The sequence below is a fragment of the Triturus cristatus genome, chromosome 3_1, assembly GCF_964204655.1.
Source record: "Triturus cristatus chromosome 3_1, aTriCri1.1, whole genome shotgun sequence".
Classification (NCBI taxonomy): domain Eukaryota; kingdom Metazoa; phylum Chordata; class Amphibia; order Caudata; family Salamandridae; genus Triturus; species Triturus cristatus.
This window is the reverse complement of record NC_140583.1, coordinates 23,044,360-23,064,360: the sequence shown is the minus strand read 5'-3', so window position 1 is coordinate 23,064,360 and position 20,001 is coordinate 23,044,360.

Here is a 20,001-nt window from a genome sequence, read left to right as displayed (position 1 = left end):
GCCATAAAAACGTTACAGACTTCAGGAGGAAGGTCAAAAGCTATCAACTGCCTCTGCTCAATCTCCAAGCATGGAGCCGCAGAGTTGACAGGTTCGGGTGGAGAAGCACAAGTTACTACTTGTGTAACGATACATCTGTAAGAGACCTTAGTTAGTGATAGATTCCGAACCTTGGAATATCCCCAGGCGTCAGACTGGATCCGGAAAGTTTTTTTTTAATGTAGCAGTACCCCTGAGCGTCAGTAGGGTGCGTCGTGAGGCTCCGCGTCAGTCACTGGCGTCGTAAGCGCCAAAATGACATCACGGAGACTACTTAGGCGCCACCCATGCGTGCTGATGTCAGTTCTGTACACGACTTTCTGGGCCAGGAACACAGAGCCATGCAAGAAACTGACCACTGGTGCCATGAAACTAGGGCCCTGAAAGGGGGATGACCTTAACCCTAGAATCAGTTCGCAGAATGGGGAGGATGGGTGGGGCGGTAAGGAACCTATCACTAACTAATGTCTCTTACAGATATATTGTTACAAAAGTAGTAACTTGTGCATCTGAAAGAGACACTTTAGTGATAGATTCCTTACCTTAGAATAGATACCCCAGCAATACCAACCCCGGTAGAGGGTCTGCGAATAGATTACATCAAAAAGTCACGGAGAACAGAACGGCCAAAGAAGCCGTCTCTCCGGACCTGATGGTCAAGGCAGTAATAATTGGTAAACGTGTGCAGCGAGGCCCACGTAGCTGCCTGACAAATGTCCTGCAAGGGGACGCCACGTCCCAAGGCAGTAGTGGCTGCAGTTGCCCTGGTAGAATGGGCATGAAGCCCCACAGGAGGCTCCTTCTTAGCCAAGGAGTAACATGCTTTGATGCACAGAACGAACCACCAAGAGATGGTCCATTTGTGCACAGCCCGACCTTTTTTGGCGCCCACGTAGCCAACAAAGAGCTGGTCATCCACCCGGAACTGCTGTGTACGCTTAAGATAGAATGCAAGCGCACGTTTTGGGTCCAGACGGTGGAGCCTCTCTTCCTCCCTTGAAGGACGCGGAAAGAAGGTAGGCAAAGTGATGGTCTGCCCGATGTGGAAGGGCGTGACCACCTTTGGCAAAAAAAGAAGGACGCGTCTTTAACACCACCTTGTCCGGATGAACAGAAAGGAAAGGAGGTTTGGAAGAAGGAGCCTGGAGCTCTCTCACTCTTCTGGCAGAGGTGATAGCGACCAGGAAAGCCGTCTTTAGAGTAAGAAGTTGCAAAGGACAGGTATGAAGGGGCTCGAAAGGAGCGCACATCAGATAGGTCAAAACGAGATTCTAGTCCCATTGAGGCATGATGAACGGCACAGGAGGAAACTTGTGCGTAATGCCTTTGAGGAAACGGTTAACAACCAGGGACTTAAAGAGAGAAGGCTGATCTGGAAGCCTCAAAAAGGCAGAGATGGCCGAAAGATAATCTTTGATAGTGCCCAGAGCAGAGCCCTGCTGGGCCAAAGAAAAAAGGAACAGAAGGACTTCGGAAAGAGGGGCAGAAAGGGGATCCACAGCCTTTGCTGTGCACCATGCTACAAACTTATTCCACCTGCAGGCGTATACCATTTTAGTGGAGTGACGCCTGGCTGCCAGAATGACATCACAGACTTCGGGAGGATGATCGAAAGCCACCAACTGCCGCCGCTCAATCTCCACGCGTGGAGATGAAGGCTGGACAGGTTCGGGTGTGGACCGTCCTCTGCTGCTGCGACAGAAGATCCTCCAGAAGAGACAGACAGATCGGGGGATCGATCGCCATACTGAGTAGCTCGGAATACCAGTATCTTCGTGCCCAATCCAGAGCCACAAGGATGACTTGGGCCCAGTCGCGCCAAATCTTCTCCAGCACTCTGGGCAAAAGTGGTATAGGCGGAAAGGCGTACAACAGACCGCAACACCACTCGCGACGAATGCGTCGCCGAGTGAGGGCCGCCTTGGAAATTCCAACGCACAGAACTGAAGACATTGCGCGTTCTCTTTGGTTGTGAATAGATCTAACCAAGGCTCTCCCCACTGCAGAAAGAGCTTGCGCCATGTCCGAATGCAGACGCCATTCGTGATCCATCAAGCACTGGTGGCTGAGTTCGTCCGCCCTGGGGTTCAGAGAACCTGCCAGGTGTTGAACCACCAAGGTAATGCCTGGATGTTCCAGTCATGTCCAGAGGCGCAGAGGCTCCTGACATAGGGTCCAGGACCCCACCCCGCCCTGTTGCAATACCACATGGCGGTGGTGTTGTCCGTGAACACCTGCACCACACTTCCCCGGACAGAGGGAAGGAATGCTTTCAATGCAAGCCGGATCGCCCGAAGCTCCAAAAGGTTGATATGGAACCAGGACTCCGCCGGAGACCAGAGTCCTCTGATCTCCGCCTCTCCCAAGTGGCCTCTCCATCCCAGAAGGGACACATCCATCACCACTGTGTGCTCCGGTTGGGGAAGGGAGAGAGATCTGCCACCGACCCAATCGCAAATCGTGATCCACCACTGCAATTGTCCTTAGGTCGCTCCACACGCCGCATGGCTCCTCCTGGGTGCCCGTGACTCTGCCCCACTGCTGCCGCTGCTGGGAGCTCGCCCCTGGTGACTGTGTGCATTTTGCGTTCTGCACTGTACCGCTAATTTTGTGTTTTCTTCCACCTTGGCATTTTATTTTTGTATCTTGTTTTTTCCGTTCTCAGGCGTTCCTTTGCGCTCCTTTGTGCCCTCTGTGCCCCCCCCCGCTCTCCTGCGGCCCCGCCCCCTTTTGCCTTCTGTGTCCCGTGCCCTCGCCCATTGGCCGCCCCGCTCCCGCCTCCCAGCTGCTCCTCCCTCCCACTTCGCCTCTTATGGAGGTCGACGCGCGGCAGTGACTGTGACCTGTCCTCAGGTCGCTTCACACGCCGCACGGCTCCTCCTGGGTGCCCGTGACTCTGCCCCACAGCTGCTGCTGCCGGGAGCTCGCCCCTGGTGACTGTGTGCATTTTGCGTTCTGCACTGTACCGCTAATTTTGTGTTTTCTTCCACCTTGGCATTTTATTTTTGTATCTTGTTTTTCCGTTCTCAGGCATTCCTTTGCGCTCCTTTGTGCCCTCTGTGCCCCCCCCGCTTCCCGCCACTGCTCCCCTGCGGCCCTGCCCCCTTTTGCCTTCTGTGTCCCGTGCCCTCGCCCATTGGCCGCCCCGCTCCCGCCTCCCACCTGCTCCTCCCTCCCACTACGCCTCTTATGAAGGTCGGCGTGCGCCAAAGGCAAGCCCGTCTCCGCCCGACCGCGCCCAGTGCCCGAACCCCTGTCCCCCACACCCCCCGCAACGCCAGACTGCACTACGACTCCAGCACCCACCACACACTCAACCACGGATGATACCACCCCTGCTACCAGGCCATCCCGAAGCATACCCAAGGGCCTTTCACCTGCCGGGACTGCAGATTCACCAGCATCCAGCTCACCAAACCACCAAACCGAGAACCCAACCACCTCCGCTGCATCCTCCTCAACACCCGCTCCGCTCGCAAGCACGCCATCGAACTCTTGGACCTCCTAGATTCCATCGCCCCGACGTCGCCTTCCTGACGGAGACCTGGTTGAACACCACCTCAGCGCCAGACATCGCCATTGCCATCCCACAGGGCTACAAGATCTCCCGCAGAGACCGCACCAACGGAGTTGGAGGGGGAATCGCCATCGTCCACAAAGACACCCTCAGAGTCTCGACCAGCACCGACGGAACCCTCACCACGGCCGAGCACTTGCACTTCCAGATCCACACCAACCCCAACACGACCCTCAGAGGAACACTCGTCTACAGACCACCCAGACCAAGACCACAGTTCAGCGACACCATCGCCGACCTCGTCAGCACCCACGCCCTCACCTCCACGGACTACATCCTCCACGGGGACCTGAACTTCCACCTCGAGAACAACAACGACGCCAACTCCACCGCCCTGATCGACAACCTCGCCAACTTCGGACTCAAACAGCTTGTGACTACACCCACCCATGCCGCTGGACACACACTGGACCCCATCTTCTCCGTGAGCCCCCAAGTCTCCTTCAACCACACCACCGTACCCCACTGGACAGATGCGTCCACTTCACCTTCAGGAAACCCACCACACACCACTGCACCCAACAGCTGCCACGCCGCTGCTGGGGCAAGGTCACCAAAGATCAACTCGCCCTGAGACCACCCACCGACCCCAGCGACCCCGACTCCGCCGCTACCAACCTCAAACAGTGGATCAGCGACTGCGCCAACACCCTCGCCCCTCTCAAGATCTCCACAACCAACCACACCAACAAGAAAGCCGCATGGTTCACTGAGGACCTCTGGACCTCCAAGCACACCTGTCGAAAGCTTGAGAAGAAATGGCTCCGCAACCGATCCCCAGACAGCCTCACAGCCCACAAGAACGCCACCCGCAGACACCACCAACTCATCTGGACCGCCAAGAGGACCGCCTTCAAGGACCGCCTAGACAACAACGCACACAACACCAAAGAGCTCTTCAGCATCGTGAAAGAACTCTCCAACCCCAGCTCCAACACCAACGACATCCCACCATCACAAGAATCGTGCGACTCCCTGGCCACCTTCTTTCACCGCAAGATCACCGACATCCACGACAGCTTCAACTGCGACACCCCGCACCCACCACCAAGACCACCATCCCCACGACCTCCACCCACACCAGTCGCCTGACCACCTGGTCCAGAGTCAGCGACGAAGACACCATCAAAACCATGAACTCCATCCACTCCAGATCCCCTTCCGACCCGTGCCCTCACCACATTTTCAACATTGCCAGCACAACCATCGCACCCCACCTCCGGAAAACAATCAACATCTCCTTCGAGTCAGCTTCCTTCCCGGAAAGCTGGAAGCACGCCGAGATCAACGCCCTGCTGAAAAAACCCAAGGCGGACCCCAAGAACTTCCGGCCCATCTCCCTGCTTCCGTTCCTGGCAAAAGTGACAGAGAAGATTGTCAACCCGCTGTGAGAAGTTGGCCTGATATATGATGTCACTAGTTCTAGTGTACACCTTGTATCAGTCCAAACAACCCTTATGGTGATTGGTTGTAAAGTCAACCTTATAGACCAGCTATCCTAGTGGTAGCATGGACAAGAGCAATCTTAGACTAAACTCTGTATGGCATGTGAAGCCAGCTGTTATACCATTTGCCATCCCTTGAATACCAAATGAAAGGACACCACAACATATATATTATAAAAATAGAATGTATTTATTCTAGTCAAAATACCCTCAGCACTCTTTATGAGATTCGAGGTAAGTACAACACAGACTTATTTAAGCATACATAAGTCACACAGGAGTATTACAGTTAGGCCCTAGGGGCCACGCAAACCATATACTAAGTAAGTGGTATAAGAACCACTGTCACGACCACAGGTTAGGTCTAGGCCTAGGGAATCGCTGGGGCTACACTATCCTATCAGTTGCTAGGCAGTGGGAGGCCCACGGGATTCAGGTGCAGAGTGGAAACACTTACGCGTAATGCGTTAAAGTCGATAGAGATAGTAATGTTTAGAATTTAAGAGTTTTAGGACACTTCGGAAGGAACTAGGAGTTAGAGACTTGGAAACTAGACACTTGGATAGTCAATACCCTTGTGAGCACTGGAGTACTCAAGTTACCTAGCCCACGGGCTGCAGGTGCATAGATGTGAACTTGCGTCGGGTTTCGTCGTCGACTCCTATGGATGCCTGAAGAAAAGATGCTGACAGGCAGTCAGTGAAGATTGTCCGGTGGATTCCAAGGATGGAATCAAGAAGGAGGATACCTGCAAGCAGAGGGGACAGAGTCTAGGTCACCAGCCAGGAGCCGGGAAGGAACCAGGAAGGAACCAGGCGATGTCGTGAAGATGCAGGTGAAGAGGTGAAGCTTGTCGCAGCAGCCACGGGTACCAGGAGGCGTCGAGGACGACCAGAACCAGGAGGCGAGCTGTCCCACGAGGGCTCTTGCTGTCGGCGGCGTCGATGTCGAGTTTGTACACAACAAGCCTTGGCAAGCACAACCCACGCAGAATGAAGGATTTGCTTCTGTTGCAGACCAGGAAGGCCTGAGGTGCTTCTCTTTCACAGGGAAGCAAAGGCCAGTCTGGAGGAGCCAAACCAGTGGTGGAAAGTCAAGGGTTCGTCGTCGCAGAGGTCACTAGCCAACGGGCAAGCAATCGGACAGACGCGTCGAGCAGGAAAATGCAGAAGGGCCCCACGCAGAACTCGCAGAGTGTGGAGGGCTGATCTTCGGTGCAGATGGTGCTCGGGGTTGGGGCTTCTCAATCCCCAGAGCACAACTTCGAGGATGCCTCAGAAGTTGCGCTGGAAGCAAGTAGCCAATTTTCCCAGGTAGCCGGTCCCACGTCTCTCGTCGCCTCCACGGATCTCAGCTTTGCTGTGGATGTGGATCAGGGTCGGAGAAGTCTGGAAGTCAAGGCGCTGGTCGCTCTCTGCAGTCGGTTCCTCGTAGAACTTTAGACAAAGCAAACGGCAGGTCGCTTGATGGTGCCTGTTTGCACAGGGTGGCCACTCCTTGGCCACAAGGGAGATTCTTCAGTCTTCTTCCGTAGTCAAATGTCGAAGGTCCAGAGTTTCTGTTCAAGTTTCAGTTATCAGGATAATCCAAAGTCCCAGGGACTCAGCTCCCACTCTTATACTAATCTGGGGGGCTGGGTTACCTGCTAGGTCCCTCCTATGGGTGGGACCAGGGAGGGGGGTGGTTACACCCCCTTCCCTTTGTCCAGTTTCGCGCCAGGACTGGGGCTGGAGTGCCCCAGCACCGGTTTGAACCGGACTATGCATGGGACACCTTGTGTGCCCCCAGGCAGTGTCTCGTTTCATTCATCCCTCCCTGCCCCAATACACTAAGGCCTGTCTAGGGTGGTGCTAGCACCTCCCAAGGCAGGAAACCTATTGTCCAAGCCTCCCTCGCTGGAAGGACTCCCAGCAGCAGGAGGTCAGACTTGTGTCTGTGGCAGCAGCATCCATTTTGTGATGCTGGGGCTCTGGTTAACTTCAACCGGGTAGTAGGTCTTCAACATGTCTTCTCCCTCTAGAAGGGAGGAATGCTATCCTCTTTGCCAGAAATGGTGTGGGGGTAGTATTCCAAAGTGTTAGACAGCTTGCACAACATGTTTTGATACAGCCAAACCATAGTTACCATAACCGCGAGATTTATAAGGCACTTTAAGAGTATATGGTAGGCGATATCATAGAACAGCTATAAGGACATGGTTCCGAAAGCTGCAGACAGGCTCAGCTCATGCTAGAGCCCCATCTCACATGTTACCAAGCACTCTGCCTTCAGGATTGTTAAGGCCTGCCATAGGAGTGACTGATAGGTTACCCATGTGTCTATATATAAGGTAGGTATAGGGATACTACACCTAAGCAAGGGGTTATTACACGACCTTGCCCCAGCTGAGTGATCAGCCAGTTGTGTCATAATGGAAGGCCAGCCAGGGGTGGTGTGAGAAGTTGGCCTGATATATGATGTCACTAATTCTAGTGTACACCTTGTATCAGTCCAAACAACCCTTATGGTGATTGGTTGTAAAGTCAACCTTATAGACCAGCTACCCTAGTGGTAGCATGGACAAGAGCAGTCTTAGGCTAAACTCTGTATGGCATGTGAAGCCAGCTGTTATACCATTTGTAATCCCTTGAATACCAAATGAAAGGACACCACAACAGATATATATAAAAATAGAAGGTATTTATTCTAGTCAAAAGACCCTCAGCACTCTTTATGAGATTCGAGGTAAGTACAACACAGTCTTATTTAAGCATACATCAAGTCACACAGGTAAGTAATACAGTTAGGCCCTAGGGGCCACGCAAACCATATACTAAGTAAGTGGTATAAGAACCACTGTCACGAACACAGGATAGGCCTAGGCCTAGGGAATCGCTGGGGCTACACTATACTACCAAAGGTTAGGAAGTGGGAGGCCCACGGGATTCAGGTACAGAGTGGAAACACTCACGCGTAATGCGTAAAAGTCAATAGAAATAGTAGTTATTAGAAATTAACAGTTTTAGGACACTTCTGGAATAGCTAGGAGTTCGAGACTTGGAAACTAGACCCTAGGATAGTCAATACCCTTGTGAGCACCGGAGTACTCAAGTTACCTAGCCCACGGGCTGCGGGTGCATAGGTGTGAACTTGCGTCGGGTTTCGTCGTTGACTTCTATGGATGCCTGAAGGAAAGTTGCTGACAGGCAGTCAGTGAAGAGTGTCCGGTGGATCCCAAGGATGGAATCAAGAAGGAAGGATACCTGCAAGCAGAAGGGACAGAGTCTAGGTCACCAGCCAGGAGCCGGGAAGGAACCAGGAAGGAACTAGGCAATGTCGTGCAGATGCAGGTGAAGAGGTGAAGCTTGTCGCAGCAGCCACGGGTACCAGGAGACGTCGAGGACGACCAGGAGGCGAGCTGTCCCACGAAGGCTCTTGCTGTCGGCGGTGTCGATGTCGAGTTAGGACCCAACAAGCCTTGGCAAGCGGAACCCACGCAGGATGGAGGACTTGCTTCTGGTGCAGACCAGGAAGGTCTGGGGTGCTTCTCTTTCACAGAGGAGCGAGTGCCAGTCTTGAGGAGCTGGACCAGCAAGATGAAATCAAAGGTTCGTCGTCGCAGAGGTCACTAGCCAACGGGCCAGCAACTGGACAACACGTCGAGCAACTCAGGTGCAGAAGGGCCCCACGCAGAACACGTGAAGTGTGGGGAGCTGGTCTTCTTTGCAGATGGTGCTCGGGATGGGGGCTTCTCAATTCCCCAAGCACAGCCTCGAGGAAGCCTCAGAAGTTGCGCTAGTCAGTTACTAGCCACTTTTCCCAAGTCGCCGGTGTAGGAGAGTAGGGTCTGCTTTCTATGTTCACCCCCACTTTTTGCTTTTTGCTTTACTGGTTTTCGACTTAGATGTGGCTGTGGGCCTGCTAATCAGACCCACAGCCCTGCTGTTCTCTCTCTAAATTAATACTATGTACTTTAGGTGCATAACCCAATTGGATAGGAACACCTTATTGGCCCCTGTACAGTGTACCCTAGGTACCCAGGGCATAGGTGTACCCTAGGCCTACCAGGGGCTGCAGCATGTATTATGCCACCCCTGGCCTGGCCTTCCATTATGACACAACTGGCTGATCACTCAGCTGGGGCAAGGTCGTGTAATCACCCCTTGCTTAGGTGTAGTATTCCTATACCTACCTTATATATAGACACATGTGTACCTATCAGTCACTCCTATGGCAGGCCTTAACAATCCTGGAGGCAGAGTGCTTGGTAACATGTGAGATGGTGCTCTAGCATGAGCTGAGCCTGTCTGCAGCTTTCGGAACCATGTCCTTATAGCTGTTCTATGATTATAGCCTACCATATACTCTTAAAAGTGCCTTATAATCTTCAACGGTTATGGTAACTATGGTTTGGCTTTATCAAAACATGTCGTGTAAGGTGTCTAACACTTTGGAATAATACCCCCATCCCATTTCTGGGGATGAGGATATTATCCCTCCCTTCTAGAGGGAGAAGACATGTTGTAACCTACTTACCCGGTTAAAGTTAACCAGAGCCCCAGCATCACAAAATGGATGCTGCTGCCACAGACACGAGTCTGACCTCCTGCTGCTGGGAGTGATCCCGGCAAGGGAGGCTTGGACAATAGGTTTGCTGCCTTGGGAGGTGCTAGCACCACCCCAGACAGGCCTTAGTGTATTGGGGCAGGGAGGGATGAACAGAATGAGACAGGCCTGGGGCACACAAGGTGTCCCGTGCCTAGTCCAGTTCAAACCGGTGCTGGGGCACTCCAGCCCCAGTCCTGGCGCGAAACTGGACAAAGGGAAGGGGGTGTAACCACCCCCCTCCCAGGTCCCACCCATAAGGCGTGACCTAGCAGGTATCCCAGCCCCCCAGATTAGTATAAGAGTGGGAGTTGGGCCTCAAGACTTTAGATTATCCTGAACCTGCAACTTGAACAGAAACTCTGGACCTTCGGCATTCGACGAAAGAAGAAGACTGAAGAATCTCCCTTGTGGCCAAGGAGTGGCTACCCTGTGCAAACAGGCACCATCAAGAGACTACCCTTTGCTTTGCTCCAGTTCTACGAGGAACCGACTGCAGAGCCTGACCAGAGCCTTGACTTCCAGACTTCTCCGACCCTGATCCACATCCACAGCCGTGCTGAGATCCGTGGAGGTGACGAGAGACGTGGGACCGGCTACCTGGGAAAAGTAGCTAGTATCTTCAAGCGCAGCTTCTGAGGCACCCTCGAAGTTGTGCACCGGGGATTGAGAAGCCCCAACCCCAAGCACCATCTGCACCGAAGATCAGCCCCCCACACTCCACGAGTCCTGCGTGGGGCCCTTCTGCATTTTCCTGCTTGCCGCGTCTGTCCGGTTGCTTGCCCGCTGGCTAGTGGCCTCTGTGACGACGCACCCTGAAATCTTCAACGCTGGTTTGGATCCTCCAGACTGGCTCCCGCTTCTCTGCAAAGAAGAAGCACCACAGACCTTCCTGGTCTGCACCACAAGCAAGTCCTCCGTTCTTCGTGGGTTCCGCTTGCCAAGGCTTGGTGAGTCCTAGTCCAACTTCGACGCCGCCGACAGCAAGAGCCTTCGTGGGACAGCTCGCCTCCTCGTCCTGGTCGTCCTCGACGTTCCCTGGTCCTCGTGGCTGCAGCGACAAGCTTCACCTTCACCTGCAATCTTCACGACATCGCCTGGTTCCTTCCTGGTTCCACGTGGTCACTGGCTAGTGACCTTGACTCTGTCCCTTCTGCTTGCAGGTATCCTTTCTTCCTGATCCCAGCCTTGGGATCCACCGGACACTCTTCACTGACTGCCTGTCAGCATCTTTCTTCAGGCATCCATAGGAGTCGACGACGAAACCCGACGCAACTTCACCCCTATGCACCCACAGCCTGTGGGCTAGGTAACTTGGGTACTCCGGTGCTCATCAGGATAGTGACTATCCTAGTGTCTAGTTTTCCAGTCTCGACTTCCTAGCTACTCCGGAAGTGTCCTAAATCTATCTAATTCAAAACTGTACTATTTCTATCGATTATACGCATTACGCGTGAGTGGTTCCACTCTGCACCTGAATCCCGTGGGCCTCCCACTTCCTAACCTTTGGTAGTATAGTGTAGCCCCAGCGATTCCCTAGGCCTAGGCCTATCCTATTTCCGTGACAGTGGTCCTTATACCACTTACTTAGTATATGGTTTGCGTGGCCCCTAGGGCCTAACTGTATTACTTACCTGTGTGACTTAATGTATGCATAAATAAGACTGTGTTGTACTTACCTCTAATCTCATAAAGAGTGCTGAGGGTTTGTCTAGAATAAATACACTTTATTTTATATATATATCTGTTGTGGTGTCCTTTCATTTGGTATTCAAGGGATTATATATGGTATCACAGCTGGCTTCACATGCCATTCAGAGTTTAGCCTAAGACTGCTCTTGTCCATGCTACCACTAGGATAGCTGGTCTATAAGGTTGACTTTACAACCAATCACCATAAGGGTATTTGGACTGATATAAGGTGTACACTAGAACTAGTGACATCATACATCAGGCCAACTTCTCACATTGGTGAGCAGCGGTTGGGATCTGAGCTTGCTGTTGTAATACCATTGTAATCTTGAGATACTAAATTGAAAGATCACACAGATATTCTTTAGGTACATATAACATAGATTATAATACTTAAGTCCTACTGGACTTAGTGGTTGTAGGTTGAAGGGAGTAACACACCCTGACTACAACTACTAGAGAGGTTTAGTAGATACAAATAGTGTAGGTAGGTGCACACACCACACCCTCACTAGAATCATGCCCCTGGATGGAGATCACACTGATGCTCCCTCAGGAGAGGAGAATCCTAGACAGGTTCCCTCTAGGTATGATGCATTCACTTTCCAGGAGATGAGACGACTGTGTACCTCCAGGAGATTAAAACAGGGTTCCAACCCTACCCTTAGACAGCTAGTGGAGCTTCTGGAGGCCTATGATGCTGAAAGAGCTGCCCAGGATGGGACCATAGCTATAGGTAAGGGTCTACCCACCACAGAGGAGTCAGATGGGGCTTCAGATGGAGAGGTAGACAGCCAGGGCCAAGTAGGAAAACTTAGCCAGGCTAACCTAAGTTTACATGGGAGTTTGCATGGGATCCCCCCATACAGACCCCCAAGTGGGCTTAACCAGAGAAACAGGAGGGACAGATCCCCTTCAAGGGAATCTGTCCACTCCCATGTCTCTAGCATCTCTAATGTTTCCTCTCACAGGGGAATGACTTCCCCTGAGAGAAGGGAGCATGAAGCCAGAATGAGGGAAGCTAATCTGAGGATTCAGAGGGAAGAACTTGCCCTTGCCAAAGAAAAGCTTGCTCTGGCTAGAGAACAAAAGTTAAGTGGGTTAGAACCCACTGGTGGCAGCACTATCCCTAAGGATAGAGACAGGCACTATGATAATAGAAACCTGAGCAAGATTGTCCCTCCCTACAAGTGTGGGGATGACATCCACAAATGGATAACTGCTTTGGAGAGAGCTTGCAAAGTACAGCAGGTACCCCAAAGTCAGTGGGCAGCTATCTTGTGGCTCTCCTTCTCTGAGAAAGGCAGAGACAAGCTCCTCACAGTTAGTGATGAGGATGCAGATAATTACACTGTCCTGAAGAGTGCTCTAATTGATGGGTTTGGCCTAACCACTGAACAATACAGGTTGTTGTTCAGGGATACCCAGAAGACACAGACTCAGGACTGGACTGACTTTGTAGATTGTGCCACTAAGGCTCTGGAAGGCTGGCTAGTGGGGAGTAAGGTTAAGGACTATACAGGATTGTATAATTTGATCATGAGAGAGCAAATCCTTAACAACTGTCAAAACCAGCTACTGCATCAACACCTGATTGATTCTGATCTGACTTCTCCCCAAGAATTGGGAAAGAAGGCAGATAGATGGGTCAGGACTAGAATTAAGCAGAACAACCAGAACCAGGGCGGTGATCAGAAAAAGGCAGACCAGAAGGGTAATGAGCAGAAACAAAAAGACCAGAAGTCTTCACCAGGCCCCCAAAAGGCTCAGGGGGAGGGTGGTCCCAAAAAGGATAAAAAGAAAGAAGGCCAAAAGAAACCATGGTGCAACTAGTGTAAGTCCAACTCACATTGGTTTAGTGAGTGCACCAAAAAGGATAAGCCCCCAGCCACCATTGCCCCTAAGGCAACTGTACCCCCTAGTTCAGCTGTAAGTGGTGGTTCCCAGCAAAAGGGTGTAGTAGGGTTAACCCTGGGAACTGAGGAGGATTCTAGCCTAGTCAGAATACCTACTCAGGCTGTTCTGATCTGTGATAGGGACTTTGCTTTGTCCTCTACTATAGGCCCCAGTAACCTGGGCAAGTACAGACAGACTCCTTTTATCAACCAAAGAATGGCTCAGGCCTACAGGGACACTGGGGCTAGTGTCACAATGGTGACACCTGCCTTTGTGGACCCTGGACAGATCATACTAGGTGAGAATTACCTAGTGACCAACGCTAGCAATGCCACTACCTCCCATAGTGTGGCTATTGTTAACTTCTCCTGGGGAGGGGTAACTGGCCTCAAGAAAGTTGTTGTTAGTTCAGACCTTCCTGTAGAGTGTTTACTGGGCAATGATCTTGAAACTTCAGTTTGGTCTGAAGTGGAGTATAGGACCCATGCAGAAATGCTGGGGATAGATGCACATGTCCTTGCTGTGACCAGGTCACAGGCCAAAAAGTGCACCACTGAACAAGTGCTGGATCCTGAAACTATGGACCAGTCACAACCCAAGAGAAAGAGCAGTAGGGTTAAGGCTGTGCCTTCCCCCCTGCCTCAGGTGGTGGATCAGCCCTCCCAGGAGGATGATTCTGAGAGCCCTGAAGGAACTGTCCTAGAAGAACTTGAACCTGATCAGGTTGAGTTTCTTGGGACAGGGGGACCTTCAAGGGCAGATCTGAGGCAGGCTCAATTAGACTGCCCCTCTCTTGAACCCCTCAGACAGCTGGCTGCTGCTGAGGCTGCAGGGAATGCTCAAGGTACCCATAGAGTGTATTGGGATGAAGGGCTACTGTACTCAGAGGCTAGAGACCCCAAGCCTGGTGCATCCAGGAGGTTGGTCATACCACTGAAGTTCAGAGGCTTCCTTCTTACCTTGGCCCATGATATTCCCCTTGCAGGACATTTAGGCCAGAACAAGACTTGGGACAGGCTTGTCCCTCACTTTCACTGGCCCCATATGTCAGAAGATACCAATGAGTGTTGTCGCTCCTGTGTCACCTGCCAAGCCAGTGGCAAATCAGGTGGCACCACAAAGGCCCCCCTCATACCACTACCTGTGGTGGGGGTTCCCTTTGAAAGAGTGGGCATAGATATTGTAGGACCAATGGACCCACAAACAGCATCTGGGCACAGATTCATACTGGTGATAGTGGACCATGCCACCAGGTACCCAGAAGCTATTCCCCTGAAGACCACAACAGCTCCTGTTGTGGCAAGGGCCCTGCTTGGAGTATTCTCCAGAGTGGGCTTTCCAAAGGAGGTCATTTCTGACAGAGGTGCCAACTTCATGTCAGGATACTTGACTGCAATGTGGAAGGAGTGTGGTGTGAACTACAAGTTCACTACACCCTATCACCCACAGTGCAATGGGCTTGTTGAGAGATTCAACAAGACCCTAAAGGGAATGATAAAAGGTTTACCAGACAAGCTTAGGCGAAGATGGGACATCCTTTTACCCTGCCTTCTGTTTGCTTACAGAGAGGTCCCACAAAAGGGGGTTGGCTACAGCCCTTTTGAGCTTTTGTTTGGGCATCCTGTAAGAGGACGCCTATGTTTGGTGAAGGAAGGATGGGAGAGACCTCTCAGACAACCCAAACTTGACATAGTGGATTATGTACTTGGTCTCCGCTCCAGGATGGCAGAGTATATGAAGAAGGCTTCTAAAAACCTTGAGGCAAGCCAAGAACTCCAAAAAGCTTGGCATGACCAAAAGGCTGTGCTGACTGTTTACCAGCCAGGGCAGAAAGTGTGGGTGTTGGAGCCAGTGGCCCCAGCAGCACTCCAAGACAAATGGTCTGGACCCCACACTATTGTTGAGAAAAAGGGAGAAGTCACCTACTTGGTGGACCTTGGGACTCCCAGAAGCCCCCACAGGGTGCTTCATGTCAACAGATTGAAGGCATATGTTGACAGGGCAGACATGGGGCTACTCATGGCTACAGATGAGGGGCAGGAGGAAGAGAGTGACCCTCTCCCAGACCTGTTGACTCAGAACCCTGATGATGGCTCAGTTGATGGTGTGGTCTTTTCTGACAGCCTCACTGTCCATCAGCAACAGGACTGCAGGCAAGTTCTGCAGTCCTACAGACATATGTTCTCTCTGACCCCAAGTCAGACAAACTGGTGCACCCCTTAGGTGGACACTGGTGACAGTCTGCCTGTGAAGAGTAAAATCTACAGGCAACCTGACCATGTCAGGGACTGCATAAAAGTTGAGGTACAAAAGATGTTGGAGCTGGGAGTCATTGAACCTTCAGAGAGCCCTTGGGCTAGTCCTGTAGTTCTTGTGCCAAAACCTCACACCCAAGATGGTAAGAGAGAGATGAGGTTTTGCGTAGACTACAGAGGTCTCAATGCTGTCACTAGGACAGATGCCCACCCAATACCTAGGGCAGATGAGCTCATTGACAGACTGGCAGCTGCTAAGTTTTTGAGCACATTTGACCTGACAGCAGGCTACTGGCAAATCAGACTAGCTGAGAATGCAAAGGCCAAAACTGCTTTCTCGACCCCAGGAGGACATTATCAATTTGTGGTAATGCCCTTTGGTTTGAAGAATGTACCTGCCACTTTCCAAAGGTTGGTGAATCAAGTCCTTACTGGGTAGGCTGATTATTGTGCAGCTTATCTTGATGATATTGCTGTCTTTAGCTCCACCTGGGAGGATCACCTGGTCCACCTGAGGAATGTTTTAGAGGCCCTGCAGAAGGCAGGCCTCACTATCAAGGCCACTAAGTGCCAGATAGGGCAGAGCAAGGTTGTGTACCTGGGCCACCTAGTTGGTGGGGGTCAGGTTCAACCACTGGAGAGCAAGATCCAGACCATAAAGGACTGGGCTCCTCCAACTACCCAGACTCAGGTCAGAGCTTTCTTGGGCCTGACTGGGTACTACAGAAAGTTTGTTAAGAACTATGGGTCCATTGTGACACCACTTAATGACTTGACCTCCAAGAAAATGCCAAAGAAAGTTCAGTGGACAGTAAGCTGTCAAAAAGCATTTGATGACCTGAAGCAGGCCATGTGCAGTGCACCTATTCTGAAAAGTCCAGACTACTCCAAAGAGTTCATTGTCCAGACAGATGCTTCTGCGTTAGGTGTGGGAGCTGTTCTTTCACAACTGAATGTAGATGGTCAAGACCAGCCCATTGCTTTTATAAGTAGAAGGCTAACCCCTAGAGAGAAACGTTGGTCAGCTATTGAGAGGGAGGCCTGCTGTGGTTTGGGCCCTGAAGAAGCTGAGGCCATACTTGTTTGGCACTCACTTCAAGATTCAGACAGACCATAAGCCCCTCTTGTGGCTAAATCAGATGAAGGGAGAAAATCCCAAACTTCTTAGGTGGTCCATTTCCCTACAGGGGATGGACTTCACAGTGGAACATAGACCTGGGACTGACCATGCCAATGCAGATGGACTCTCCAGATATTTCCACTTAGAACATGAAGACTCAACTGGTCAAGGTTAGTTTAATGTCCCTAAGTTTGGGGGGGGGGGTTGTGTAGGAGAGTAGGGTCTGCTTTCTCTGTTCACCCCCACTTTTTGCTTTTTGCTTTACTGGTTTTCGACTTAGATGTGGCTGTGGGCCTGCTAATCAGACCCACAGCCCTGCTGTTCTCTCTCTAAATTAATACTATGTACTTTAGGTGCATAACCCAATTGGATAGGATCACCTTATTGGCCCCTGTACAGTGTACCCTAGGTACCCAGGGCATAGGTGTACCCTAGGCCTACCAGGGGCTGCAGCATGTATTATGCCACCCCTGGCCTGGCCTTCCATTATGACACAACTGGCTGATCACTCAGCTGGGGCAAGGTCGTGTAATCACCCCTTGCTTAGGTGTAGTATTCCTATACCTACCTTATATATAGACACATGTGTACCTATCAGTCACTCCTATGGCAGGCCTTAACAATCCTGGAGGCAGAGTGCTTGGTAACATGTGAGATGGTGCTCTAGCATGAGCTGAGCCTGTCTGCAGCTTTCGGAACCAAGTCCTTATAGCTGTTCTATGATATAGCCTACCATATACTCTTAAAGTGCCTTATAATCTTCAACGGTTATGGTAACTATGGTTTGGCTTTATCAAAACATGTCGTGTAAGGTGTCTAACACTTTGGAATAATACCCCCATCCCATTTCTGGGGATGAGGATATTATCCCTCCCTTCTAGAGGGAGAAGACATGTTGTAACCTACTTACCCGGTTAAAGTTAACCAGAGCCCCAGCATCACAAAATGGATGCTGCTGCCACAGACACGAGTCTGACCTCCTGCTGCTGGGAGTGATCCCGGCAAGGGAGGCTTGGACAATAGGTTTCCTGCCTTGGGAGGTGCTAGCACCACCCCAGACAGGCCTTAGTGTATTGGGGCAGGGAGGGATGAATAGAATGAGACAGGCCTGGGGCACACAAGGTGTCCCGTGCCTAGTCCAGTTCAAACCGGTGCTGGGGCACTCCAGCCCCAGTCCTGGCGCGAAACTGGACAAAGGGAAGGGGGTGTAACCACCCCCCTCCCAGGTCCCACCCATAAGGCGTGACCTAGCAGGTATCCCAGCCCCCCAGATTATTATAAGAGTGGGAGTTGGGCCTCAAGACTTTAGATTATCCTGAACCTGCAACTTGAACAGAAACTCTGGACCTTCGACATTCGATGAAAGAAGAAGACTGAAGAATCTCCCTTGTGGCCAAGGAGTGGCTACCCTGTGCAAACAGGCACCATCAAGAGACTACCCTTTGCTTTGCTCCAGTTCTACGAGGAACCGACTGCAGAGCCCGACCAGAGCCTTGACTTCCAGACTTCTCCGACCCTGATCCACATCCACAGCCGTGCTGAGATCCGTGGAGGCGACGAGAGACGTGGGACCGGCTACCTGGGAAAAGTGGCTAGTATCTTCAAGCGCAGCTTCTGAGGCACCCTCGAAGTTGTGCACCGGGGATTGAGAAGCCCCAACCCCAAGCACCATCTGCACCGAAGATCAGCCCCCCACACTCCACGAGTCCTGCGTGGGGCCCTTCTGCATTTTCCTGCTTGCCGCGTCTGTCCGGTTGCTTGCCCGCTGGCTAGTGGCCTCTGTGACGACGCACCCTGAAATCTTCAACGCTGGTTTGGCTCCTCCAGACTGGCTCCCGCTTCTCTGCAAAGAAGAAGCACCCCAGACCTTCCTGGTCTGCACCAGAAGCAAGTCCTCCGTTCTTCGTGGGTTCCGCTTGCCAAGGCTTGGTGAGTCCTAGTCCAACTTCGACGCCGCCGACAGCAAGAGCCTTCGTGGGACAGCTCGCCTCCTGGTCCTGGTCGTCCTCGACGTTCCCTGGTCCTCGTGGCTGCAGCGACAAGCTTCACCTTCACCTGCAATCTTCACGACATCGCCTGGTTCCTTCCTGGTTCCACGTGGTCACTGGCTAGTGACCTTGACTCTGTCCCTTCTGCTTGCAGGTATCCTTTCTTCCTGATCCCAGCCTTGGGATCCACCGGACACTCTTCACTGACTGCCTGTCAGCATCTTTCTTCAGGCATCCATAGGAGTCGACGACGAAACCCGACGCAACTTCACCCCTATGCACCCGCAGCCTGTGGGCTAGGTAACTTGGGTACTCCGGTGCTCATCAGGATAGTGACTATCCTAGTGTCTAGTTTTCCAGTCTCGACTTCCTAGCTACTCCGGAAGTGTCCTAAATCTATCTAATTCAAAACTGTACTATTTCTATCGATTATACGCATTACGCGTGAGTGGTTCCACTCTGCACCTGAATCCCGTGGGCCTCCCACTTCCTAACCTTTGGTAGTATAGTGTAGCCCCAGCGATTCCCTAGGCCTAGGCCTATCCTATTTCCGTGACAGAGGTCCTTATACCACTTACTTAGTATATGGTTTGCGTGGCCCCTAGGGCCTAACTGTATTACTTACCTGTGTGACTTAATGTATGCATAAATAAGACTGTGTTGTACTTACCTCTAATCTCATAAAGAGTGCTGAGGGTTTGTCTAGAATAAATACACTTTATTTTATATATATATCTGTTGTGGTGTCCTTTCATTTGGTATTCAAGGGATAATATATGGTATCACAGCTGGCTTCACATGCCATTCAGAGTTTAGCCTAAGACTGCTCTTGTCCATGCTACCACTAGGATAGCTGGTCTATAAGGTTGACTTTACAACCAATCACCATAAGGGTATTTGGACTGATATAAGGTGTACACTAGAACTAGTGACATCATACATCAGGCCAACTTCTCACAGCCGGTCCCACGTCCCTCGTCGCCTTCACGGGTCTCAGCTTCGCTGTAGATGTGGATCTGGGTCAGAGGTGTCTGGAAGTTCCGGCGCTGGTCAGTCTCTGCAGTCGTCCCTCGTAGGATCAGTCGCAAAGCAAGCAGCGGTCGCTGGATGGTGCCTGGTTGCCCAGGGTTGTCACTCCTTGGCCACAAGGGAGATTTCTTCAGTCCTCTTCCTGAGGTCGAATGTCAAAGGTCCAGAATTTCTGTTCAAGTTGCAGATTCAGGATAATCTAGTTTTGCAGAGCTCAGCTACCTTCTGACATACTGGGCTTGTGGGCATGGGCAACCTGCAAGGTCCCTCCTATGGGTGGGACCAGGAAGGGGAGTGGTTACCCCCACTTTCCTTTGTCCAGTTTCGCACCAGAGCTGGGGCTGGAGTGCCCCAGCGCCGGTTTGAACTAGACTAT